At 54.1% G+C, this 26,579-nt stretch overlaps 1 long non-coding RNA gene across 1 annotated transcript in view; it reads right to left on the reverse strand.

Annotated features, from left to right (window-relative positions):
- Positions 1-258: 258 nt before the first annotated feature.
- LOC129511674 (uncharacterized) overlaps positions 259-26,579 on the reverse strand; it is a 46,952-nt gene continuing 20,631 nt past the window's right edge. The window contains exons 2-3 of the long non-coding RNA XR_008664879.1: positions 2,129-2,256; positions 259-891 (exon numbers count right to left, since the gene is read on the reverse strand). This is a non-coding gene — a long non-coding RNA (uncharacterized LOC129511674). The remainder of the gene's footprint in view (positions 892-2,128; positions 2,257-26,579) is intronic.

The following is a 26,579-nucleotide window of genomic DNA, read 5'->3' on the forward strand; positions in this document are numbered from 1 at the left end:
ACAGTAATAAGCCAGATTGGCACAGACCTAGCCCATGTGATCTTTCTGGAACACAAATCTGACCCCTTGAAAATCCTTCAGTGACCACCTCACTGCCCTGGGGATCTAGTTCATATACCTACCTCATCAGGGCATCCTAGGTCCTCAGAAGCCCCCCTGACTACCCTCAGCAGCCCACACGGATCCTCCCCTGCCCACCTCTCCCACCTTCCCTGACCCCACCCTGCTCTGGCACATTGCTGTGGCCTCTTCATCCCATCCCACACCATTCACTTCTCCTCCCCAGCCCCAGGCCCACTCCCATGCCAGCTCCTTGCCCACCTTCTGTCTCAATTTCTTTGCCTAGTTGACTTATCCTCGTCTTTTCAGGTTCCATCCTCAGTCATCACCTGCTCCAAGAAGCCTCCCTTCCTCAACCTCCCAGCTAGGGGTGAGCTCCCAGGAGCCCTGTCTTGCAGCACACTGGCTCTTCAGTGATTTACCTCTCCTCCTGGACTGTGGCTCCTTGAGGGCAGGCCCAGGGATGTAGTCAACTGTGAATAAATCTTCACTCTCTCTCTTTGTTCCCCCCAGCTTCCCATCCACCCATCTATCCATCCATCCATCCATCCATCCATCCATCCATCCATCCCCAACCCATCCATCTTGCTGTGGCCCTAAGGCCCCAGGCCCAGCTCAGTGGTTACAGGTGAATGCACACTGCTGGCACCACGCAGGTGGTCTGTTTTATGTCCCTATAGACACAGGGACAGAGTGAGATGGAGGAGGCACCTGAGCACCTCCTCAGTGCACTGGCTCCTGTGATTGCAGACAGGGAGGCTGGGGCTGCTGCTGTGATCTACCTAGGTCTCCTCCCAAGTCCCTGGGCCTCTCATGGAGTGGGCAGCAGCTCTGGAAAGAGACAACCGGAGTTGGAGTCAATTGGGTGAGTGCCATGTCCTGGCTGTGTATCCTCTCTGTGCCTGTTTCCTCATCTGAAAAATGTTGTTGGTGGCCTGTGAGGGACAAAGCAGGGGACAGTGGACAGAGACTGTCTTCCCTGAGAGCAGATGCTTCGATACCTGACTGGCTTCCTGACACTCCCATCTTGGGCACAATCTGTTCCGTTTCCAAAAAGTTCCAGTAAATTTGGTTTCAGGCCTCCATCTCCAGGTTTCCCATGGGTCAGGGCTCTTTCCTGGAGGGGTTTCTGGGGAGGAGCGCGGCTCCCTCCAGCTGCAGCACCTGCTCACTGAGCCCCTAGCTGGAAGGACGCTCACCCCGCTTAGCCTCGGCCTCCACCTGCGGAAGTGGGGTCACTCCCACCTCGGGGGCTGCCAAGGGTCAAGCCACATGGTGGACAGGAAGGTGTCTGGTCTCAGGGTGCACAGAGGTGGCCCGGCCGGGAGGGTGCCCCTGCTCCCTAGAGGGCGGGAGGGCACAGGAGACCTCCCGTGGAGTGCCAGCCGCCCCCCCCCCCCCCGTGGCCTCCCCGACCCCCCAAGCCCCTCAGGAGCCAGGGGAATGGCCAGGAAGGCCGCTCTCAAAATGGCCGCCGCGGCCACAAGGCCCTTCTCCTCCCCGGGCGGCCAGACCACGGTCAGTCCTCGCAGCCCAGGGGTGCAGTGTGGGGCGGGAGGCGGGGAGGAGGGAGTCAGGGTGGGTGGGGGGCAGGGGAAGAGCCAGGGAGAGGGGCAGGGAGACGAACAAAAGGTCCCTTTGTGGAGCTGCGCAGGGAGAAGAGGGAGCGCATTACCCAATGCCCAGAAGCCATGTTGGTAACAAGAGAACCATTCTCTGCTTCACTTGGAAAACAACTCGGAGCAGAGAGAGACAGGGAGAGATTTAACCCCATGGGCGCGGGGCGCAGGGGCACAGGCGAGGCCACTGTGGGAGGTGGGGAGGGAGCCAGGGCTCGCTAGGGGCCTTCGGCCGCTGGGCCATTTCCTGTCTCCCAGGCCTGGGCTGCGGGTCACAGGCCCAGAGGCCCAATATGGCTGCTTGGCCGAGTCCCAGCAGCCTGTGGACTGGGGACTGGAGCCTGGCCTCTGCTGCCTAGGCCTGCTCAGACGGCTGACCCATGCCTGCTGCAAGCCCCAGGGCCTGGCCCACCCCAACCTCGGGGAGGACTCCCAAGTCCTTACATCACCTTACGGCTTCTTCTGGCGCTAGGGGCTGGTGGGGTGGGGTTCCAAGGCCACCAGCCTCCACTTGGCTCCTGCTGACAGGGAGCACATTTCCTCCTGAGGAAGTCCCTTCCTTGTTGCACAGTTTTGCCTGTTAGAAAATTTTCCCGAAAATTTAATTTAATCTCTTTCATCCATACCCAGCTGTCTCCCCTTCCCCCACTCTCCCCCCAGCAGCCCTGTTCTCAGGCGCCTTAGAGACCACATCTGGTCATAAGGCAAATAAGGAGAAAAGAAGCCATGGTGCCCGGGACGCTTCACATATATTCACTTAATGACCATTGCTACCTTGGGGTCAGCTGGGCTCAAGTGAGCTACAGTCTCCTCTGCTGACTTGTTCTAGAAGCACCTAACACAGAGCCCCACACGGGAGGCACTCCATGGCTAAGCAGAAGAAAGAGGTCTTTCCCTCCGTCCTTCTACAAATAGGAGTTGGGCACCAGTCACGGACCCAGCCCTGTCCCAGCCCTGGGGCCACAGCATTGGATGAAACAGACCACTCCTGCCCTCACCCTGTGGCGATGAACAACAGACAAGTGAAGATACAAGCTAATGTCAGGTGGCCACAGGCTCTCTGATGGCAAACAAAGCAGGGTCAGGAAGGCAGAACGGGTGGACATTAGAAACGGTGGACAGGGAAGGCCCCTAGAAAGGTGTGCTGTTTGACAAAGATCTGAATGAAGAGAGGAAGAATATCTGGGGCAGAATGTTCCAGACAGTAGGGGCAGCACATGTGAAGGACTTGAGAGGGCCTGTGCCGGGGAGTCTAGGAGCAGCCATGAGGCCAGAGTGGTGGGAACGGAGGGAGTGAGGGGAAACAGAGAGGACCAGCATAAGGGGGTCAGAACATAGGGGACTGCTGGAGGAACCCCGGCGTGATGGGGCCCTCAGGGGCTTGGAGCAGGGGGTGCTGTGGCCTGACTGCCGTTTCCACGAGGACGCTGTGGATGCCGTGCAAGGAATAAACCGTAGGGGCACCTGGGTGGCTCAGCAGTTAAGCCTTTGCCTTCAGCTCAGGTGATGATCCTGGGGTCCTGGGATCCAGCCCCATGTCAGCAGGGAGTCTGCTTCTCCCTCTGCCCCTACCCTGCTAGTGCTTTCTCTCTCCCAAATAAATAAAATCTCAAAAAAAAAAAAAAAAAGAATAAACTGTAGGAGGTCAGGGGTGAGGGCTAGAGACCTACCAGGGCTTTTGCCACAGCCCCCCATGCCTTCTGTGCTCCCATCCCTGGCGGCGACTCCCCCCACGTTGCCCACTCTCTCATAAGTATGGTCCAGTCATTCTCTGAGTTAGTGACGACCTGGCACCTGCTATGTGTTAAGATCAGAACAGGCAGGTTTCTAAAGAGAGCAAGGTTGGGACGCCTGGCTCAGTGGTTGAGTGCACTCAGCTCAGGACGTGATCCCGGGATCCTGGGTCTCGCATCGGGCTCCTCACAGGGAGCCTACTCTCCCTCTGCCTATGTTTCTGTCTCTCTCTGTGTCTTTCTAATGAATAAATACATCAAATCTTTAAAAAAAGAGAGAGAGAAAGCAAGTTTACCCTGGGGAGTGGTTCATAATCGTGGGGTTGCAGGCCCCTACGGTGGAACCAATGGAGGGTGAACCTGGCCTGTGGTCACCCAGCTTGAAGAACAAAGCCTCTTCTTTGGGAAGTTTTTAAAAGCTTCACAGAGAACTCTCAGGACACTGACCCCCATGAGCCCCATGGTGCCAAGATATTACAAACAGTCCAGCAAAGCAGGGGCTCAGTGGCCCACCCCCCACCTCCGATGGGTCCCAGGCATCCCAAAGCCTCAGGTTCCTCATCTGTAAAACCACACACACCTCACAGGTTTTTGTTTTGTTTTGTTTTGTTTTACACCTTACAGGTTTGATGTGTGCATAAGAAGGCAGCACTTCATTCTTTGGGGAGGTGCGGGGGGAACGGGGGTGGGGGGCAGTGGTGGAAACTGAGCCTCAGGGAGGTGAGTGATGGCTCAAGGTCACCAGCTGGGTCAGGGCAGTGCCTCCCTACCCTACTGCCAGGGCTCTCCCTGCACCCTCCATGTGTTCCCAGATATGGGAACTGTGGACACCTCAGCTCAGCCCCAGTCAGGTGCCTGGAGCAGTAGGGTTATGGCTACAGACCTAGTGACAGTATCAGGGGACCCTCCAACAGCAGACAGGCCAGCAGGCAGGGCAGGAAGTCTGCATGGCCCAGAGGGACAAAAGCAGGACGGACTCCAGAGTCCCAGCTGAACAGAAAGGAAACCTGCCTCCACTAGACCCCAGAGACAGAGACAGAGAGGGAAAGCACAAGTGAGTGCTGTGTTCCTGTCTGCTCCCCACCTTGCTGTGGGTCCCGGGCAGCCTCCTGGTCTCTCGGACCTCTACATCAATGGTGGAATGGTCCCTTATCCCTCCTGGCCCCGTAGGATGGTAGCAAGGGTTGGGCGTAGGGATGAGTGGAAAGCCAGCATGGAGGCTGCTGCTGGGGGCTTAGTGGTCCCTGGGCTCCTGTTAGGTTCCAGGCCTGTGCACTGCTTACAAGACAATCCGACACGGTGGACTGTACAACAGGCAGCGCTGACAGGACAGACAGGGAGATGGCCCTGCCTAGGAAGGCTTCCTGAAAGAATCAAGTTGTCACACAGGTCATGGGGGTGGGTAGGATTTCTGCCAGAGGGTCTGGAGACCAGGAGGCCCAGCACAAGTAAAAGCACAGAGAAGGGAACCAGCTTGCACAGCAGGAAGTGACCTCAGCCCCCTGGCTGCAGAAGCAGGGTGAGGAGACTGGGGTGGGATCCCAGAAGGCCCCTGCTCCCCTGGGCCAAAGCCCCAGGTCTCACCTACACCCCTCCTGGTCTCAGCTTAAAGCTCCTGGTTTCCACCTGCCCTGGAGCACTTTCCTATGAGTCTTTGCTGGCCAATCACTGTCCAGAGCCATGAGAGCTGCCCCTCTAGGAAGCCCTCCCTCACCCTGGCCAGGTGGATAATTCCTCCCCTGGGAGTAGTTTGTTCAGTCTCAAGGGAAGGAACTATTATTATACCCATTTTACAGAGGAGGAAACTGAGGCTCAGGAACCATCAGTATCGTTCAGGATTGTACAGCTGATGGTGAGTCCAATCTCCATTGAGCTCTTCCATTTCCTCCCTGACCCCTACCCTGTGCCAGCCACCTATCTCCTCAGATCTAGTGCTGGGAGGCTGCTGGCTCTGTAACTATCCCCCTGCTTCACTGAGGAGGAGGCTGAGGCCCAGAGAAGGGCCAGGACTCACCCTCCACCATGTAGCTTAGGATGGCTGAGCAGGTTTTGAAGCAGGAGCAGCTGTCCCCACTCCTCCTGCCACCACTGGAGAAATGCAGACGAGACTGCAGGTGAGTGGGAGGGGAGAGGCCAGGCCTTGGGCCGGGGACCAGGGTGTGGGCAGTTCTGGAAGGCCGGAAAGACAACCAGCGGGGACAGCGAGCCCAGCATGGCCAGACCTGGCGCAGTCAAGAGATGCACGGCGCGTGGCGAGGCAGCAGGCCCGAAATGGTGGCGGGAGGCAGCAGAGGAAGGGGACCCGCCATGGACAGCAGGCGAGCTGAGGGGGCAGAGGGGCAGGTGGGAGGGCTGCTGGAGAGCCGGGAGGCACTGACCGGACTCCCAGGGTTCGGGGCACCACCCCCACCCTCGGCCCTGCCCGGGTTTGGCCCTGGGTACCTGCCCCTTGGGCTTGTGCTGGCAGCGGGGGTCAGGCGACGGTCACGGGCCTCTCCTACCCCGCAGTCAAAGGGGCTGGTCTCCAATGGAAAGTGCACTGGAGACGGCGTGGGTCACGCGGGAAGTCACCCAGTGTGGGCCCGGTGCCCTGGTCCACGTCACACACCCATCCTGCCAGCGCAGGACGGAAGCCTCGAGGCCCTTCCATGTGGCACTGTCGTCAATCAGAGGAGTCACATGGGGGCGGGCAGCAGGGGCCTCGGCGCCTTCCTGAGGTCTCCCCGCCTCCGCCCCGCCCCTCGGGATCCTGCCACGGCTCTTGAAAAACAACCGAGGGAATCGAGTGGAAACACAAATCCGCCACCCAGTCCCTCCGGCTCCCTGGGGCTGACCCCCACCCCGGGGCGCCCAGGCAGGGGGCTCCTGCTCACACAGTTGGCCTTGGGGGGGCCCCAGTGGGCACAAGTCTCAATCCCGGCCTCCCAGCAGCTGGGTCCATCCCCCCTCTGGGTCCCCTAGAGCCAGCCTCACCCTGGGAGGACATGGGCACTGGAGCTTGACTACCCCCAACCTCTAGAGTCTGGCCTCCAGGGCCAGGGAAATTCCAGACTTCACTCTGGCAAAGACTAGCTGTCACCCTGGACAAGCCCCTTCCCCTCTCCAAGCCTCAGTTCCCTCATCTGTAAAATGGGGGTAACGAGCTGCCCAGGGCCACCCCATGGGGCTGGTAGAGGACAAGGAACTAGGGAAGGATAGCACGGGGAAACCGTAGAGTGCGGAGCCACAGGTTGTCACTTTGGTTTTTACAGAGACAACTTGCCTCCCAGGGTCGGGGACTCAGCTCTGCTTGGGGGACATGAATTGCAGATGGCAGGAAGGGGTCCCTGAGGTTACTCACCTATGACCAGCAAGGGTCCCCAGCCTACCCAGCCCACCCAGCCCTGCTCAGCCTCGCCCCGCCAGCACCAGCTGCCCCAAACACCTCCCCCATGGACGGGCTGCTTCCCGGCCTGAAACCCCATCTGAAGAAAACAGAACTTCTCCATGTTCAAGATCAAGACCAGCCGTCTCTCCTCTGTGAAGCTTCCCGATTCCGGGCCGAGGGAGCAGCGCCCACCGCCCCTTGTGCACCCCACAATATGGGACCTGTCCGGTGTGAGCTCCGTGCGGGCAGGGCTCTATCTAATCACGCTGGGTCTCCCGAGCAGATGTGTGAGCAGATGTGTATGTGCGCGCTGGGAGACAAGCCACGGTGACCTGGGGGGGGCACCCCATGCTCCACTCAGGATCCCCCCTCCTGCCCGGTCTCTCCTGGGCATACCTGGCCTCCCCGCTGCCAGACTCAGGGGCTGCTAATCCCCTGTCAGGTGACAGGTATGCATCTCTAGGGTGGACAGGGCAGTGGCACTTGGGGAGCTCCACTGGGGAGATGGCCACGATGGAAAGTAGGAGGATGCCGGCCGGTTAGAAATTAGGCAACATCACCCCAGCTTCAGACAGAGGGGACCAGAATACCAGAGAGGGGACAACGGATGTGAGCAACATTTTGAAGGAAAAACTGTCGTGGCTGATGATTAGCCATGAGGGGATAAAGAGGCGGATGAGTCAAAAATGACTCTGAAGTTTCACGCCTAGGTCACCAGAGAACAGTGGAGCCATTGATGGGGCAGGGAAGCGAGTGGGGGCTGGTTCGGGGGCAGGATGGTGACTCGGGTTTGGGACATGGACTCACAACATTTTGGGGCTGGAAGAAGTAGCCTCAGAGGTCATCCAAGTCACACACGAGGAAACCCAGGCTCAGTGGGGAACAGCCACTTGGCCAGGACAGCGAGCCGGTCGGTGTCGGAGCCAAGGCCAGGGACCGACCAGCCAGGGTCAGTCCCTCACCTAAAACAGTGTGAGGCCTGTGCCCCGCCTGTGCTCAGGCTGTGCTCTGGAACCCCCCGGGGAAATCCGACCCAGTCCCCACCTTCAGGGCTTCACTGTCCAGCGGGAGAGACACACGTGGCCATAATCACCACCTGATTGAAGGGGTACTCACAAGGCATGGTGGGGACTCAGAGGCCAAGCCTCCCTGGGAGGGACATGGGGGCAGGGGGGTCACTAAGGAGTGATGATAATATCACGATGATCAGAAGTAGGGCCCTATGTGTCAAGCTCTTCTCACCGAGCATCCTACAAGCTATGTAGTATTGTTGCTCCCATCTGTCCCACAGAGGAGGCTGAGAAAGAGTAAGATTATCCAGGGCCTCACAGGTCCTGTGCTCTTAACCCCTGCTTTTTGGAAGAGGTGCCCTGGAGCTGAGGCCTGACAGATGAGTAGGAGTTTTCCAAGAGACAGGCCAGAGAGGGTGGCACCAGTCAGAGGAACCACTTGTATCGAGGTCCAGAAACCTGCTTACCCCTGGCAGGGTTTGAGGCATTGATGGTCTATAGCCTAGAGCCTCCCATGTGGCTCTCAATGCCCCCCACCCTGTCCCCAGCCCCCTCACATCTCAGGACCCCCCTCCTGCCCCAGTGCCAGCTGGTGATCTGATGGATTTTCAGGAGAATGAGCTGGAGGTGGGTAGGGCTGGGGCTGCTCCCTACCCCCAGAGAACAGTTGCCCATGCTCCCCGACGCCCTCCTGGCTCCGTCCTCTGCCCCCCATACTTGCCCACTGCATCATCATCTCAGCCCAGAAGGATCCCGCAAAGCAAGTCAGCCCAGAGGAGTGAGGGGTGGGCCTGGGTCACCCAGCACGGGACCAGCTGAGCTATGGCTCAAACCCACAGGGCCTGGGGGCTCAGAACCCCCTGAGCTTGGACGAACCTCCCAGGTAGGTCTCCATCCCTGGGCTCCCATGTGAGGGTCCCACTGGAAGTGAACCTGGAGAGAAGGGTGGTTGAGCCCTGGAAATTATAGCTGATAACCCTGGGTGACATGTTGTGCAGGAGTCAGCTCATACCAGCACGGGAGAGCCAATGGTTACATTTTCTGGAACATTCCAAGCCTGCTGGTATCAGCTGGGAGGCCTGAAAATTGGCCCTGTGGGAGCTTTTACATTGTGAAAATCCACTGGCTAGCCTCCCTCTCCCCCAATGGAGCTGATTGTTAAGCATTTACCAGCACACCGCTGTCCACAGGGGCCATCTCCTGGTTCCTCCAGAGGCTTCTGGGTTCTCTTAAGTTCCCAGCCCAGTCTCGGGCTCTTGAGAGAACTGCTCTTGCTCAAAATCCATTAGCATCTCCCACTTGCCATAAATGAAAACCCAAACTCCTCCCCAGGGCCTTGCAGCTCCAGCACCTGCCTATCTTTCCAGCTGCGTCTTGAGCTGCTCCCTTCACGCCCCCTGCTCCAGCCACACAAAATAGAGGATACTTGGTGAACAGGACCCTGCTTTCCAGCAACCACACCTTTGCTCATGCTGTTCCCCTCTCCTGCAATGCCCTTCTTTCCTCTTTGCCTCTAGCAATCCTCCCCACTGGGTAAAGTTTATTCATAATTGATGCTCAGTCAATGTTTCTTGACTTAATGGAAGGGGGTTGAATCAAGGACTGACCTACAGCCAAGCTGAATCTGCGGCCCTGGGACACCCTGAGCCCATTCCCCTGCCTCAGACAGAAACACTCCCCTGCCATCCCAGCCTGCTTGTAGCCTTCAACAGAGTGGGGTGCTCATGGAGGACAGTGAGCTGGCTGCCTTGAGGGATGGTAAAAACAGAAACCAACTCAAACTGCCTGATTAGCCTGGAAACTAATCCCTTCATTCCCTGTTCAGCCTTTTGAACTCCTCTTCATCCTTCAAAGCCCAACGCAGATGCTACCTCTGACAAGAGGTCTTGCCTAGATGGTAGTCCTCTATTACCCCCCACCCTGCTGCTTCATACACACTTTGATGGTCACACTTGTGGTGCTGGATGGTGCTTATCTCTATGTGTCCATTACCCCACTAGACCACAGCCAACTGAGGTAAGGTAAGATGGGTCCTTATCTAAGGTTGCTTCTTCAGCCTGGTGCCCCCCAGGCTTAGGGACTACTAGTTGAATGGACTCAAATCGACTCCATCACTGTCTTAGGCAAGTCATCCCTTCTCCCTGGGCCTGTTTCCCTTCTGTATAAACTAGACTTGAATAAGGTCATCTCTAAAGACCTTTCACATTCTAGGATTCTATGAATACGGGGCCTTCCTGTCCCCATCAATCTCTAACCTTCAAACCTCCTTCCCTAACCTCGCAGGGTTCCTGAGCAGCTCTCACCCCTCCTACACACACACACAACAACTGACCACACCTCTCATGCCTCCGATCCCTGAACCCCTGTCCCTGGGCACTCTTTTCTCTTGGACTCTGGGTTCCTGGCCTTGCCCACCCCACCCCCCTGGTCGTGCCCACAGGCCAGGCACGCAGTCACCACCTGTATGTGCCCATCAAGCGTTGCGATGGAGCGAGCAGCCAGGGCCTGCGGGGTCTTTGCGGAGTCTCAGAGGCCCTGTTCAGACAGGCCCAGAGTCGCCTGCCCATCACAGCAGGGCTCCCTGTCAACCCCTCTGGGCAAACAGCCACATCTCACTTTCTGCCTGTTTTGCTCCAGCCTTCAGAGGATATGTACATTCGGGAGCATGTAAGGGGTAGAGGGCCGCCCCTTTCTCTCTGTCCCACACATAGTCTGGGTGACTATGCAGCCATTGGCCTCTCTCAATCTTTGCCTTTTCCTTCATCTCCTGAGCACCCTGAGACAGAGGTGCAGGGCCAAGCCACCCACAGGCACACCCAGGGACGGACATATGTCCATGCAAAATCGTGCACACAGGGACACCTGGGTGGCTCAGTGGTTGAACGTCTGCCTTTGGCTCAGGGCGTGATCCCGGGGTCCTGGGATCGAGTTCCACATCGGGCTCCCCACAGGGAGCCTGCTTCTTCCTCTGCCTGTATCTCTGCCTCTCTGTGTGTCTCTTATGAATAAATAAATAAGATCTTTAAAAAAAAACTATTAAAATAAAAAAGAAGCATGCACACATATGTGGACACAGAGAGTCGTGAAGCCTGTTATCCATCACCCTGTGCTGACATCTGGAGCACTGAGAGGTGTCACTCATGCCATCGGGTATGTTGAATGCTGGGGAAGCAGAGGCTCTGAATCCCTTGTTGATCCTCAAATCCAAGCGCCAAAGGCCATGCCCACCCCTGCGGCAGCGCCAAGCAGCAGCAAAGAAGCAGCCCTGGCCTCCCACCCTGGCTGGCTTTGCCTCTCACCCAAGACAGGCACCCAGGCCCCCCACTGCTCTCTCGTGCAATTCAACCTCCGTGTTTCACCATCTCACATGCACACATGTGGGGCAGAGGCAGGGCCCAGGGCTGGAGCACATGGAGCAAGCTGCAGGATGTCCAAAGGAGAATCCAGCGTCTGCCAGTCTACCCCAGACGGCACAAGGGAGCAGGTGGCTCTTGGGTGACACCGATAATGGCTTAGAGCGAAGACTCTGACACCTCCTTCCCTGGGATCCAGATGCTCTTTAGCAAAACTTCAGCCTCTCTGTATCTCAGTTTCCCCATCTGTAGAACAATGGTAGGTAACAGCGCCTACCTTATAAAGGTGTTACAACAACTGAGGGAGCTATCAGATGTCGCCCGCAGTGTCTGGTGTGCAGTAACCCCTCAATAAACATCAGCTGCTGCTCTTCTGAGTATAGACGAGGGGTGTCCAGCCCCAAGTGCTCCTCTCCTGAGCACAGAGGGCTGCACGCTCACCCTGTGCTGGGTGCTGGGAAGACACCCAAGGCCCCTGCCCTCAGTGAGCCCACGAAGATGGGGAAAAAGTGCAGACAGGACGAGAGCGTAGGTGTGTGGAGGTGTGTGTGCATCGTGGGGGAGACGGACAGGACAGCTGAGGGGCTGAGCCCCGGTGGAGAGGGATCAGGAGCTAGGAGAGGCCCCCAGAAGAGGAGAGGTGTGGCCTCAGAACAGCCAAGGGTGAGAGGAGGGAGTTCCAGGGGAAGGAAGGGCCTGAGGGTATGGGAGGATGGTGAACTGTGACGGGGAGGGTGTAACGCTGCATCTGCCAGTTTCAGGGCCTTCGCCGCCAGCAAGGGAAGCCGCTACCAGGCCCCATGTCCCTCATCACACACCGGGCAGGACGAAGCACCTGCTCCTCGCACCTCTGCACCCACAGCCTTGTCCCTGCAGCCACTCCCACAGGTGCCAGCTCCTCTAAGAAGTAAGCGAACCTCAGATGCTTTACTGTAATCATTAGTGCCTCTCTGTTCCTCCAGGATGGGGGTCCCTGAGACCAGCACATGGGGGGAACACAACAGAGACTGGCTGAACGAGTGAACAAGCGAACAAATGAACGCCTTGGTGAATGGATGGATGGAGTGACTGTCACCTCCCCCCCGCCCCAACACTAGTGATTCACCTGATGACTGCTGACACCATCCCACACCCCGTGACTACACCACACAACCCGCAGGAGCTCTGGCACCCACCCAGCCAGGCCATCACCACCCTGGCAAGCCTCGTAGAGCGCTGTTGTCTCCTGGCATGCCCCCTCCCCATCCATCCATCCATCCATCCATCCATCCCCCCACCCACGCACACTTTCCCTCTTGCCTGGGGCAGCTGGTGGGAGGGTGGGGGTTGGGGTGGGGCAGGACCAGAGGGGCCTTGGAGGCAGCAGGGCAGGGGGCTGGGGGAGGCTGGGAAAGTCCAGGCTGTCTCTCCTGGGGGGCGGTGGGCGGCGTGGTGGGGCGCTCACAGGGATGAGAGAGGGAGGAGGGTCGCTGGCCCGGTACAGCTGCGGTCCCCTCCCCAGCAGCCTGCCCGGGTGCAGAAAGGCCTCTTTGTTCTCCGCCTTTAAAGGGTAAGAGAAACACTTATGCATGGCAAATTAGCCCAAAAATGTATTTCTCTAAAACACCCAATTGTCTCACCAGGCCTGCAGCTGCAGGGAAGTTCCAGAGAGCCGGGGGAGGGAGAGGCTTTGGGGTGACCCTGGGGGACAGGGAGAGGCGGCGGGGGAAAGAGGGGCCATCTCGCCTTCCCGCCTCTGCTCTCAGAATTTCACAGGTGCAGGAGGGCACAGCTGGGGAGGGCCCTGGGGTCAGGGAGACAACCCCTGGTGTTACAGGGAGGGAAACTGAGGCCACAGAGGTGGCAGGACGATGGCAGAGGGAGTACTGGCTGGCCGCAGAGAGAGGGCTGATCCCAGGTCTCTTGGACTCTTCCATCTACACCCACTGCCTCGTCCTCATGCTGAAGGGGAAGGGGCCCTGGTGCCCAAGGTCATCCAAGCCAGCTCCCCGGGGCATAAAGGAGAGAGAAGGAAACCGGGAGGCCCTGCACACAAGCTGCCCACTGAGAGCTTCAGGACCCAGGGGGATGGACCAGGGCACCAGCTCCGCCCTGCCTCCTCCCCAGCGTGGTACCTCTGAAGGCAGGCAAGCCTGGGGGTGACAAGGGGATGCAGGCAGAGGCACCAGAAGGGAATCCTCCATGAAAGCCTTCTCCCAGGAGCAGGCGGGAGAGCCCCCTTGGTCAGGGAATTGAACCAAACACACGTGCAGGTTCCTTCCACTCCAAGGACATCCTCCAGGGGCCAGTGCTGTGTGGGCCTCAGGAGCATCTCTGGACTCCCAAAGGTGAACCAGAGACAGCCTTGTCCCCATGGAGCTCCTAGTCCCACAGGGAAGACAGAAGAGTTAATAACAATGATCATGACAGTCCCACTGAGAGGTGAGTTCCAAATAGAGTGACACAGACGTGGAGGCAGGGGCAGTGGAGGCTGGGGGTGCTCCTAAGAAGAGCCCCCAGGCTGGGCCCTGAAAGGGAGGAGGAACATTCCATGCAGCAGAACAGCACAAGAACACAACAGGGGTCTCTGAGACCATGCCCCGACATCAGAACTCAGAGTCTGATTCAAGAGAATTCACTGAGCATCTTCAGAGTTCCAGCCTATGTAGGAGACACAGGAGAAGGAGCAAACGTGGTCCTGATCCTGGGAGTCTTGCCAACTTGACACAGTGAGTTTATGATACAGAAAAAACACTGAGCTGCCAGGAGAAGGAGTTAGGGCCCTAGGACCCTGTGTGTAGGCCCTGGTCCCAGCAGCTCCTGTGAGACCATCACCAGCCTCGGCTCAGTTTGCACATCTGTACAATGGGGGGATGACATCCACCCTGGAAGACTGCCACTGAGGAGAAGTGGAAAGAACCAGAACCCATCGTATGACGCCCTGAAGATTCTCAGTACATGTTAGTTCTGATCCTTCAAAGAAGTCTGGAAACAAGACAGATGGCAGGGGGTGGGGGGGGAGAGGAGAAGGGAGACTGTGGGCGTGTTGTGTGCTGTGATTGCATGCATAGGTATGTGTATGAGCGTGGGTGTTGTGTGCGCGTGCATGAGTGAGTTCTCCGAGTATGTGAGTGCATGTGTGTGGGGGTATGGTGGGAATGAGTGTGTGTGCACGAGGATGGGTGCGTTGTGGTTGTGTGCAAGTACATATGTGAGTGCATGAATGTATGAGTGCACACGTGTGCGTGGGTGTGTGTGACCACAAGTGTGTGAATGCGTGTGTGTGCAGGAGTGTCTGCAGGGAAAGGATCGCTTATAGAATGAGTTTTGGGAAAGGGGATTGAGCTAAACCTCAAAATGTCCAATGCATGAAGAGCCCAAGCACCCTGGAGAACGTGCTCACAAGTGGCTGGAGGGACCAGCAGAGACCAGGGAGCTCCAAGGGGCCAGGAGACACCAGGAAGAGAGAAAGTGCTAGGAGGTGGAGGCCTCCTCTCTACATGGCCTCCCCATGTCCACTGTGGCCCCCGCGGTGGAGCCAGATCCGGGGGGGCAGGGGAGCAAGTCTTACATAGTGCTTCTCCCACGCTTATCCGAGGGTCTTAGAGGATCTCCAGGGTGGCCCCTTCCCTCCAGGGAAACCGAGGCTCCTCAGCTGGGCCAGCTGCACCCTCTGGGGTCTGGTCCCTGCCCCGCTCTGCCGGCTTCTCTCCCGCGGCCCGGCTCCTCCATGCCCCACTCCCTGGCCACAGCAAACCACCTGCTCGGACATACCACCCGCCCTCCGCCCTCCGTGCTTTGCCTTCCACACCGAGTCTGTCTGGGGGATTCTGAGACAGCCCCCAAGTATCCCCCCGTTAGTCCCTCCCCTGCCATCCTGCAGCCCCGTAATATCTGGGGCTCTCATAGACGAATATGACAGTCCTCGTGGCATGCTGTAGTTACCAAAACTGCGATCGCTAGACCCCAAGCCATGGAAAAGCTTGGAAAAGGATTCTCTCTCTAGGGGCACCTGGATGGCTCAGAGGGTTAAGTGTGTGCCTTCGGCTCAGGTCCTGATCCCAGGGTCCTGGAATGGAGTCCTGCATCGGATCTCTGCTCAGCGGGGAGCCTGCTTCTCCCTCTCCCTCAGCCTTGCTTCCAGCTTATGCTCTCTCTCTCTCTCTCTCAAATAAATAAATAAATAAATAAATAAATAAATAAATAAAATATTTTAAAAAAATTATCTCTATAAAAGGCATCAGGAATTGAAAGTAGGGACTAGAAGAGATATTTGCACACATATGTTCATAGCAGCCTTACTCCCGACAGCTAACAGGTGAAAAGGACCCAAGTGCCCACAGACAGGTGAATGAGTAACCCAAATGTGATGTTACAGACAATGGGATATTACTCAGCCATAAAAGGGAAAGGAATTCTGACACCTGCCACAACATGGATGAACCTTGAAGACACTATGCTCAGTGAAAGGAGTGGGACGTGAAAAGACAAACACTGCACGATTCCCCTCACGTGAGGTATCTAGAACAGTTAAACTCACAGAGACAAAAGAGAACAGTAATTGCCAAGGGGCTGCAGCGGGGGGAAACAGGGAGGCAGTGTTCAATGGGCACAGAGTTTCAGTTTGGGAAGATGAGAAAGTTCTGGAGTTGGACAGCAGTGCTGGTCACTGAATTGCACACTTGAAAATGGCCAAGGGGCGCCTGGTGGCTCAGCAGTTGAGCAGCTACTTTCAGCTCAGGGCATGATGCCAGGGTCCTGGGATCGAGTCCCCCATCGGGCTCCCTGCAAGGAGCCTGCTTCTCCGCCCCCACCCCGTGTCTCTGCCTCTCTTTCTCTCTCTACATCTATCATGAATAAATAAATAAATTAATTAATTAATCTTTAAAAAAAAAAGAAGAACGTTTTGGGGGATCCCTGGGTGGCTCAGCAGTTTAGCGCCTGCCTTCGGCCCAGGACCTGATCCTGGAGACCCGGAATCGAGTCCCACATCAGGCTCCCTGTATGGAGCCTGCTTCTCCCTCTGCCTGTATCTCTATGTCTCTCATGAATAAATAAATGAAATCTTAAAAAAAAAAAAAAAAAGAAAGTTTGGTTTTCTGTGGAGCCTGTTGCGAATAAGAGAAACAGCCAAACAGATATCACGGGCTTCCTTCAGGCAGATGTCACATCTCCTTGTCCTTCCTGTCCCAGGCCCAGCACAGGGGGCGAGTGGGACGGAGGCACAGCAACAAAGGGTGTTTCTCGGATTAGGCTCCCCGCTGGGCCCTCCTGCCCTTTGGGGTAACCCCTCAGCACCTCCCACCTGGGACCCAGAATGTTCTGAGAAGGGTGGGACATCCTGGGGGAAACACACAAGGACGTCGACGTTTCTTTCCATGTTTATTCTCACCCTCATTATTTTGAAACTTCTACTCGACGTGTATTTAATATCGTAGTACTTGTCCGTCGTTTGTAAATAGACAGATACGCCTCGAGACCTGCCTTAGGAACTAATTAGACTCCGAGAAACCCTTGTTTAGATCCTTCACTATCCAAAACTCAGGAACCACGCATATTTCAACCATGGCCTCAGGAACCAACCCCTGACATCTGATTCTTGCCTTCCAGATTCGGGAGCCAAATGAACTATGATGTGAGGAATATTTGTTCATAGGTTGGGACCTTTGTGCCCACGTGTTTTTATTAGGAAGAATGCACAACCAAAAAAGTCCAAGTTAGCCACTCAGACCAAGGGAGAAGTGAGGTTTTATGGCCCCACTTAACAGACGGGACAAGTGAGGCAATTGTGTGCACACGGCTCCCAGGAGACAGCTGCCAGCACCCCCCTTTTATAGGTGATGAAACAAGGTTCAGAGGAGTTTGTGAGCTTCTCCAGGTTATGGAGCTAGAAAACGTCAGAGCCAAGACTCAATCTGCCTGGTCCTACCTGAAAACTGCACTGTTTCTAACCGGGGCACCTCTCACCAAACCATGAGGAAGAGCTTGGCAACGGCAGCCCCATGGCCAAGTTCCCTCTTTACCAGTAAGTTCGGGACACACACACACACACACACACACACACACACACACGGCGCCAGTTCCTTCTCATCTACACACCTTAGTTCAAGGTCCCAGAGGCCTCTCCTCTAGGGCCTGGTACACGGTGGGGGTCAGCGCATGGTGGTGAGTACAGGGCAGGCACGACACACACCCTCACTTGGTTGCATGTGCAGGCACAGGACTCGGACCCCTTCTGGTGCTGACACCCTACAAAGTCCGTGACTCCCAGGTTCATGACTGTGCAGCCAACCTGCAGACCAGAAAGGACCCCCAGGGCTGGGAGATGCTTGAAAAGGGGAAGAGAAGGAGAACACAGAGACACAGAGAGGATAGAGGGAGAGACTTCCAAGGGGCATCTTCCCCCTGTTTACCCCTGGACAGTGACAGCAGAAAAAGAACCAAGAAAACAAAACAGTGGCAAGGGGCCTGCAGGGAGGGGGTAGCTGGAACCCTGCAGATCCGGCCCCAACCTTCTTAAAAGACCAAGGCTGCAGTGGGCCCCACTCACATGATGAGGGGGCACCTCCCTGCTGGGGCCTGGCTTCAGCTGCTGCCCCCACTCCATGCCCACTGCTGCCCTCCACAGGACCCCTCTCTGCTTGCCTGGGGCTGCTCTACTTCCCTGGGCAGGCTCCTGTGAATACGGCCAGTTTCAGCTTTGCTTGAGCCATCTGGGGGGAAAGGAGTGTGGTCCACGGGGTCATAACGACGACCCACAACCTGACAGTCTCACTTCCCCATTGCCTCCCGAAGAAGTCTTGGTGAGGAACAGTTCTGGAGAGGGCTGCCCCTGAGTGTCTCCTGCTACCAGGCAGTGGGTCACAGGCTCTCAGCTGATGGGTCATCCAAGGCTCAGATGCCAGTCATGTGGGATGGCCAGGACCCTTGGGGCATGCAGAGGCCAGGGGCTGAAGAAGAGGCATCAGCAGCTTGAGGGGGAGGGGGAGGGATGGAGGGATGAAGCCTGGTGTCATCCTACCCCTATCCTGACCCTGCCCACAGCCAGACACGCTCCCCTAAACACATGTGCAGTCAGCAGCACACCTCAGACACAGCACATCCACACATGCACGCCCACAGGCACAAGCGTGTCCCACTGACCCCCTCCCAGCACACACACGGGCGTACCCATGTCCACATATACTTTCACACATCGTCATCCAAAGCATGTCTGCACAGGATGAAGGGCCAGATGCCCCCAAGATCGCTCCTTCTCTCCTGTTCTATCCTCCTCCACCTCATCCCACTCCCAAGAATCTGCTGGCAATTCCAAGACCAGTGGCCTGGTTCTCATGCCCCTGGAAAGTCAGGATTTCACTTGCCCAGGCCATCCTGGTCTCCCAGAGGCCAACCCCTCGTCCTTCACATACTGCACTCCCTGGCCTCTTCTGTGGGCTACCTAGAAAGGACCCCCTCCTCTTTCTCCCCTCCCTGCCATGCTCGCCGGGCACATCCTGATGCTGCCAGGTCTGCTGCAGACTTCCAAGATTGGAGTCTGCCAGGAAAACCTTGGGTCTGAGCTACTAGGGAGCAAGATACAAAAAAAAAAAAAAAAAAAAAAAAAAAACACACATTCAGGAGGTCAGCCCCAACCCAGATGTCCTCACAGTCAAAGACAAGCCTCAAACTGAGTCCTGACCCACAGCACAGCTAAGCCTTGACCCCAGCCCAGCCACAGATGGAACCTCGACCCGAGCTACAGATTGTCCATCAAACCTGGGTGATAGCCTAAGCCTTGACCCCAGCCTGGGCCTAAGGCCTGGCCCTGACCCTGACCCCAGTCTGCAGCCTGATCCCAAACCCAAAATGAATGCTTGTAGGCCTTGATCTTGGCCACAGATTGGACTCTGGTCCTGACCCCATAAATATACACCCTGGTTACAGCCTGAGTCCTGACCCCAGACTGAGCCACGATCCTAATTCCAGAATAAACCATCTCTGACACTGTCTATAAACTGAGCCTTGTTCCAAACCTAGACAACCTTAATCCTGATCCCAGACCGAACCTTTATCCTGGTCCAAGCTTTGACCCCTGATCTTAACCCCAAACCGTGCTCTTACCCTCTTCCTGAATAAACTTTTACCATAGCTACAGCCTGAACCCTGACACTGGCACCCCTCTCACACTGGTCCTGGTCCTGCCTCCAGACTGAGTCCTAACCCTAGCTGCAGCCTGAGCTCTGATCCCAGACACAACCTGAGTCCTGATCCTGCCCCCAGACTGAGTGCCAATCCTGATCACAGCCCGAGCCTGAGCCCTAAGCCAATCTTCTCAGAACACTCTGCCTTTATTCACATGAGGAATGGTCCTCTCTCCTTTCTCAGGCACAGAAAGGCCGAGCTGACGTCTGAGACGATCTGGAAAACTTTCCACACAATCCACATGACAGCCTTTGCTGCGGTGGCAGGACGAATGGGACCTATCATTCCCATTTTGTAGGTGAGGAAACTGGTTCTCAGGGAGGCTTAACTTGTTTCATGTGGCTTCAATGAATAGCACTGGAACCAAAAAGTAGAAGCTATAGGGAGACAGATTTTTAAATGAACTTTCCAAAAGCCTGGGCTGGCAAGAACAGAATGAGCCATGTGCAGAGTGCAGGGCTCCATGTCACTGGAGGGATGCCTGCAGAGGCGGATGACTTGTCACCTGGTGCTACAGGGAGACCCACAGGAAGTGGCAGGGAGAGGTCCAAAGCCCCGGAGGGCTCTACCAGCAATGAGATGTCAAAGGCGCTTCATGCCTCATTCAGGTGCCCTGTGCTCTTCCCCCTCAACCCAACAGCCAGGACTGGAAGGGCCCCAGAGTCCTGTCATCTGATGAGGTAGAGACCCAATCCAGGCAGGTGGGACCAGAGCTCCATCCTCCCCTGCTCAGGTTGCTCTCACTGTACCCCCTCAGTGTCCGGACTAGACCTAAGTGGGAGATGAGACCCACCTAGCCAAGTAGGCGCTGGACTATCACTGGGCGCAGTGCTGGGCCATGTGTCTGGTGTGCATGCATCCCCACTCCACCCAAGGCTCAGAAGTACAGACCCAGACCTGGGGAGGGCACACCACCATCTCCAAAATGCCAGAATAGCCTCTCTCCTCCAACATCCCCATTTTCCAGACCTTGGACGCCAAGACCCAGAGGGGCTAAGTGGTCTGTCTTGAGTGGCACAACCAGGCAGGGGCGCATGGGGAGGGGGACCCCAGACCCCAGCACCTGCCCCACTCTGGCATGGCCCCACAGACGCCCAAGGAAGGTTAGAGGGTGGCGGGGGGACCTGGTGCCAGGCGGCAGAGGCTGGGGCGGGGGGCTGATGGTCCCTTGCTCGGCTGCCCCTTTCCCCTCCCGCCCGCACCCCGGCCTGGCTCCGAGCACCCGACTGCCCAGCTGCCGGCACATCCGCCCAGGCCCAGACATCAATCCACACCAGGGCCCTCGCTCCCTCTTTCTTTTCTGCCCTCCTCTTCCCTCCCCAACTCACGTCTTTTTTTTCTCCTCTCTCTCTTCCAACATGTCATTACAGTAGAAACAAAAAGCGCGGGAACAATGCGGGCATTGACGGCGGCCCCCTCCCGGCCCCCTCCCCCCGCGGTGCGTGCCAGCACTCTTTCCACCCGCCCAGGGCTGGAACCGCTGCCAAAGGAGCCCTGCTAATAAACAAGAGGAACCAGATAAACCAGGAACACAATAGAGGGATTTGTTGCACTTAGAATGGTGGGAACAATGTAACGTCGCGCGCAGCTGCTTCTGAGCCCCCACCCCACCAAGTCCTGCCAAGCAGCCCCCTCGCCCCCAGCCCCTCTGATTTATGAAAGGTCAGAGGGCATCATGGCTAAAGGGCCCCTTCCTCGCATCCCTCATCCCTCGTTAACCCTTCGGACACAATGGTCCCTTCTCTGGGAGGTGGCGGTGGGGGCGGGTGTCGTGAGCAGCACTTCCTGGAGCATCCTGGGGCCGGCTGGTGGTGGTGCAGAGGGAGGAGCCGCTCCTAGATGCCTTCAGGCCTGGGGCTTCGTCCTGAGTGAAGGCCTCATGGCAGGAGGCCTTCTTAGTGACCCCCAGGGTGTGGCCGGAGCCCACAATCAAGACTACGATCTGGCAGCCCAGGCTGTGTTCTGCGCCAGATTCCCTGATGCTCTGCCCCTCGCTGGATGCCGGGTTGTGGGGATGAGCAAGACATGGTCCATAATTTGGGGGAGCATAGGGGATGAGTGTGTGGGAGCCCGGGCAATGGGTCTGATGCTGCTGGTGCTGGGCAGGTGGTAGGAAGGATGGTGGGGATGGCGCTGGGGGCAGGTGATGCTCAAGCTGGGACGGTAGCACAAGGCGGAAAACAGGACCGCCTGTTTCCTCAGAGGTGAGGATCAGACCCCTCTCCCCGACTTCACCACAAATTCTGCATGACTAAAATGAGGATGGTGGCGATGCCTACCTCACAGGTACTCGGGAAGATAAAATGCTACAAATGAGGTACTTAGAACAGAGCCTGGCACACGGTTGGGTTCGATAGCTATGGCCCATTATTATTACTGTGGTGGTGGTGGTGGTGGTGGTGGTGATGTTGACAGATGCTCACAACCACTGTGAGCTTCAGGCCCACCTGATGACTCCCCTCTGGTCACACAGCTGGCCTTTACAGAACCAGGATCCCAACCCAGGCTTCATACTCCACATCCAAGAACTCTTTCTTGCCCACTCAACTGCTCTGGGATAGACACCCAAAACTAGGAATCTGGGATTGAGCGGCAGAAGAGGGCCAACCCACCTATTTGGGAGCTGATCCCAAAATCAGCTTTAGACTGTCTTCCCTCCTATTAAAAAAAAAAATCGCATAAATTCCTCTGAGTCTTTTTACATTTAAGCCCAAACTGGAAGAAAGAAGATGCATAGGAAAGTCTCCTGTCACCCCCCTCTCATTTCTGCTGAGCAAGGACCACCTGACAACATTCTGACTCCAACACAAGCAAACCATCCCCACCAACCCTGCTGAGGCCCCAGGCCCCTTCTGTGGGCACCAACTCCCTCTCCAACAAAGGAAAGTCAGCATTCATAATAATCACTAAACTCCAATCCTTTAGAAGTTAGCTTTATTTTCAAAACCCATCCAGAATGTCCAATCTCACTTTTTTTTTTCTACTTTGTACTGGAAATCCTAGCCAGTGCAGTAAGGCAAGAAAATGAAATAAAAGGCATACAGATTGGAAAGGAAGAAGCAATACAATTTTTTATAGCACAAGCAACATATAGAAAATCCTCCTTAACCTACAAAAATATCTACCATGAAAATAAATAAGTGAGTTTAGCAAGGTTGCAAGACACAAATAAAAACAAAAAATCAATTCTGTTTCTGTATAGTAGCAAAAACCATCAGAAATTTAAAATTGTTGCATTGCATATCATTTAAAATAAAATCCCAAAATGTGAAACAAGAACAAATTTGGAGGGAACCCTGGGTGGCGTAGCGGTTTGGCGCCTGCCTTTGGCCCAGGGCGTGATCCTGGAGACCCAGGATCGGATCCCACGTCGGGCTCCCGGTGCATGGAGCCTGCTTCTCCTCTGCCTGTGTCTCTGCCTCTCTCTCTGTGTGTGTGTGACTATCATAAATAAATTTTAAAAAAAAGAACAAATTTGGATTACAAATGCATGACATAATGACAATAGTGACGGGGTCAAAAAAAGGACCCAACTGAAGTAACTTTTGCACAATGGTGTTTTTCGCAGCTACTGTAAAGTTAGAGGGAAAAGCCGTCCACACATACTATACTTTGGCATGTGTACTTCTCACAAGGCATGGCTTAGCAGCTCTGAGACCATTTTACATATACACTAAGTGTGAACAAATAGGTAAATGCTCTGTACCTATTTGGTAAGCCAGGCATAAGGTGAGCCAGGTTTCTCACTGTCAGAGAAAGAAATCACAAATAAGCAATGGGGACAGCTAGAATAGACCCTGTGGAGCTGGAGCTGGAGGTGGAGCTTCACTGCCCTCTCCTCAATTGTGAGCGGGACCCAGTGATTCACTTCCAACAATGTATGAAAAGGGAATATCATATATTTACACTGGAGGACCCTGGCAAATACCACCTGAACCAAGTGGTCAAGGCTGACGCCACCATGAAGGCACGTCAAGATCATGTACCCCCCAATGCAATGCAGTGAGAAGGGCACATCCCCTATGTGGTGTTCTTCCCAAAAACCCATACCTTCGGTCTAATGATGAAAAAACACTAGAAAAACCCTAGAGAGGGACATTCTACAAAATGCCTGAGCAATACGCTTCAAAAATGTCAAGGTCAAGAAACACAAGGAAAGATGACCGAGGAACTGTCACAGATGGGAGGAGACTAAGGATGACAAATGAGTGTAATGCGGGAGCCTGGCTGGGATCCTGGGACAGAAAAAGAACATTAGAGGAAGCTGGGTGAAGGGTATACAGGGACTCTTTGTACTGTCTTTACAACTCTCTGTCAGTCTAAAATTATGTCAAACTAAAAAGTAAAAAAAAAAAAAGTCTATTACTTAATATAGCATAAAATACAAATACTTAGGGATAAATTGGACAAAAGATAAAACCCATAAAACATGGCTGAGAGAAATTAAGGAAGACATCAATCAATGGAGAGATGAAACCCATTCATTGATTAAAGGACAATATTGTTAAGATATCAGTTCTCCCCCAAATTGTTCTATAAACTGAGTCCTATCCCAGTAAGGATTCCAGCAAAGCTGTTTTGGAGAAGCTGACAAGCGGATTTTAAATTTTACATGAATGGTGAGCATTAAGTTAATGCATGGAATTGTCACATCACTATGTTGGACATCTTCTAAGATTAATAGAACATTGTATGTCAACTCTACTTCGATAATAAATTTTAAAATAATAAATAAAACATGGGGTGCCTGGGTAGTTCAGTTGGTTAAGCATTTGACTCTTGGTTTTAGCTCAGGTCATGATCTCAGTGTTGTGGGATCCAGCCCCAAGTCAGGCTCCATGCTCAGTACAAATTCTACTTGAGATTCTCTTTCTCCCTCTGCCTCTCCCCCAACCTACAAGTTCTCTCTCTCTCTCTCTCTCTCTCTCTCTCTCTCTCTCTCTCTCTCTCATAAACAATTTTTTAATTAAAAAAAATAAAATTGGGATCCCTGGGTGGCTCAGCAATTTGGCACCTGCCTTCATCCCAGGACGTGATCCTGGAGTCCCAGGATAGAATCCCGCACTGGGCTCCCTGCATGGCACCTGCTTCCCCTCTGCCTGTGTCTCTACCTCTCTCTCTCTGTGTCTCTCATGAATAAATAAATAAAATCTTTTAAAAAATAAAATAAAATAAATTTTACAGGGAAATGCAAAGGATCTAGAATAGTCAAATTCTGAAAAAAAAAATAAAGTCTATACTACCTTATAGTACCTGATTTCAAGACTTATGATAAGGCTATAATAAAGACAGTGTGGAATTAGCATAAAGACAGACATACAGGGCACCTGGGTGGCTCAGGGGTTGAGCATCTGCCTTTGGCTAAGGGCGTGATCCCAGGGTTCTGGGATGGAGTCCCATATTGGGGTTCCCACAGGGAGCCTACTTCTCCCTCTGCCTATGTCTCTGACCCTCTCTCTCTGTGTCTTTCAGGAATAAATAAAATCTTAAAATAAAAGACAGACAGACAAATCAATGGAAAAGTAGAGAACCCAAGAATAGACTCACACATATGGTCAACTGATATTTAACAAAGGTGTAAAAGACAAGTCAATAGGGAGAGGAGAGTCTTTTCAACAAATGATACTCAAATAACTGAATGACCACTTGCAAACAAAAAACAAAACAAAACAAAAAAATGAGTGTGACCCTTATCTCACCTCATATACAAAAAAAAAGAAAGAAATTAATTTTAAAAAGATCACAGACCTAAATGTAAAATCTAAAACTATAAAACCTCTAGAAGTGGGGGGCACCTGGCTGACACGCTTGGTTAAGCATGCAACTCTTGGTTTTGGCTCAAGTTGTGATCTCAGGGTCGTGGTCTCAGGGTCGTGGTCTCAGGGTCATGGTCTCAGGGTTCTGAGATGGAACTTCATGTCATAGAACTCTGTGCTCAGTGGGAGTCTGCTTGAGATTCTCTCTCCCTCTGCCCCTCCTCCTGCTCTCACTCTCTCTCCCCCACCCTCTTTCTCAAATAAATAAATACATCTTGAATGAAAGAAAGAAAGAAAGAAGAAAGAAAGAAAGAAAGAAAGAAAGAAAGAAAGAAAGAAAGCAAGCTTCAAGAAGAAAATAGAGGAGAAAATCTTGAAGGCCTTAGGCAGGGATTCCCTAGATACATTAAATGCACAACCCATGAAACAATGAATTGATAAACTGGACTTCATCAGAATTTTTAAGATTTGCTCTTCAAAAGACACAAGTTAGGGGATCCCTGGGTGGCGCAGCGGTTTGGCGCCTGCCTTTGGCCCAGGGCGCGATCCTGGAGACCTGGGATCGAATCCCACGTCAGGCTCCCGGTACATGGAGCCTGCTTCTCCCTCTGCCTATGTCTCTGCCTCTCTCTCTCTTTCTCTCTCTGTGACTATCATAAATAAATAAAAATTAAAAAAAAAACAAAAACAAAAGACACAAGTTAGAGAATGAAAAGACAAGCCAAAGACTAGGAGAAAATATTTGCTAAGTGTACATTTCATAAAGGACTGTAATTCGAATATACGAAAAAAATCTCAATACTCAGAAAACAATCCGGTTTTTCAAATGGGCAAAAAATGTGAAGAGACACTTCACCAAAGAAGATATGCAGATGGCAAAGAAACCCATGAAAGGATGCTCAGGATGACTGGTCATCAGGGAAATGCAAATTAAAACCACTATTCATTTATCAGACTGCTATAATTACAAAGACTGACCCTACCAAGTGTTGTCCAGCCTGTGGAGGAAGCAGGTTCGTGTGCGCTGCTGGTAGGAATGTAAAATGGTACAACCCCTTTGGAAAAGAGTGTAATGGTTTCTTAAAAAGTTAAAAACACACCTGGCATTCAGCCCAGCCACTGCACACCTAAGGACTGACATGCAGAAATGAAAGCGTGTGTCTGCACAATGACTTGTACATGAATGTTCACAGCAGCTTTATTTGGAATAGTCCAAATCTGGAAACCCCCCAAATGTCCAGCAACAGGTGAATGGATAAGCACATTGTGGTTTATCCATACAATGGAATATTCTTTGGTAGTAAGGATGAACTCCCGACACACACAATGCCACAATCTCAAAACAAGTCTTCTGAATGAAAGAAGACAAACCCAAAAGGACTATCTACTGCATGATTCCATCTAGCTATGACTCCAGAAAATGTGAATTAATCCACAGTGACAGAAAGCAGGTCAGTGGTTGCCTAGGGAAGGGATGGGGACACAGAGAGGGATGACCATGGGCAGGAGGGAAGATTT

Source organism: Nyctereutes procyonoides, unplaced genomic scaffold, assembly GCF_905146905.1.
Source record: "Nyctereutes procyonoides isolate TBG_1078 unplaced genomic scaffold, NYPRO_anot_genome, whole genome shotgun sequence".
In the NCBI taxonomy this organism is placed as follows: domain Eukaryota; kingdom Metazoa; phylum Chordata; class Mammalia; order Carnivora; family Canidae; genus Nyctereutes; species Nyctereutes procyonoides.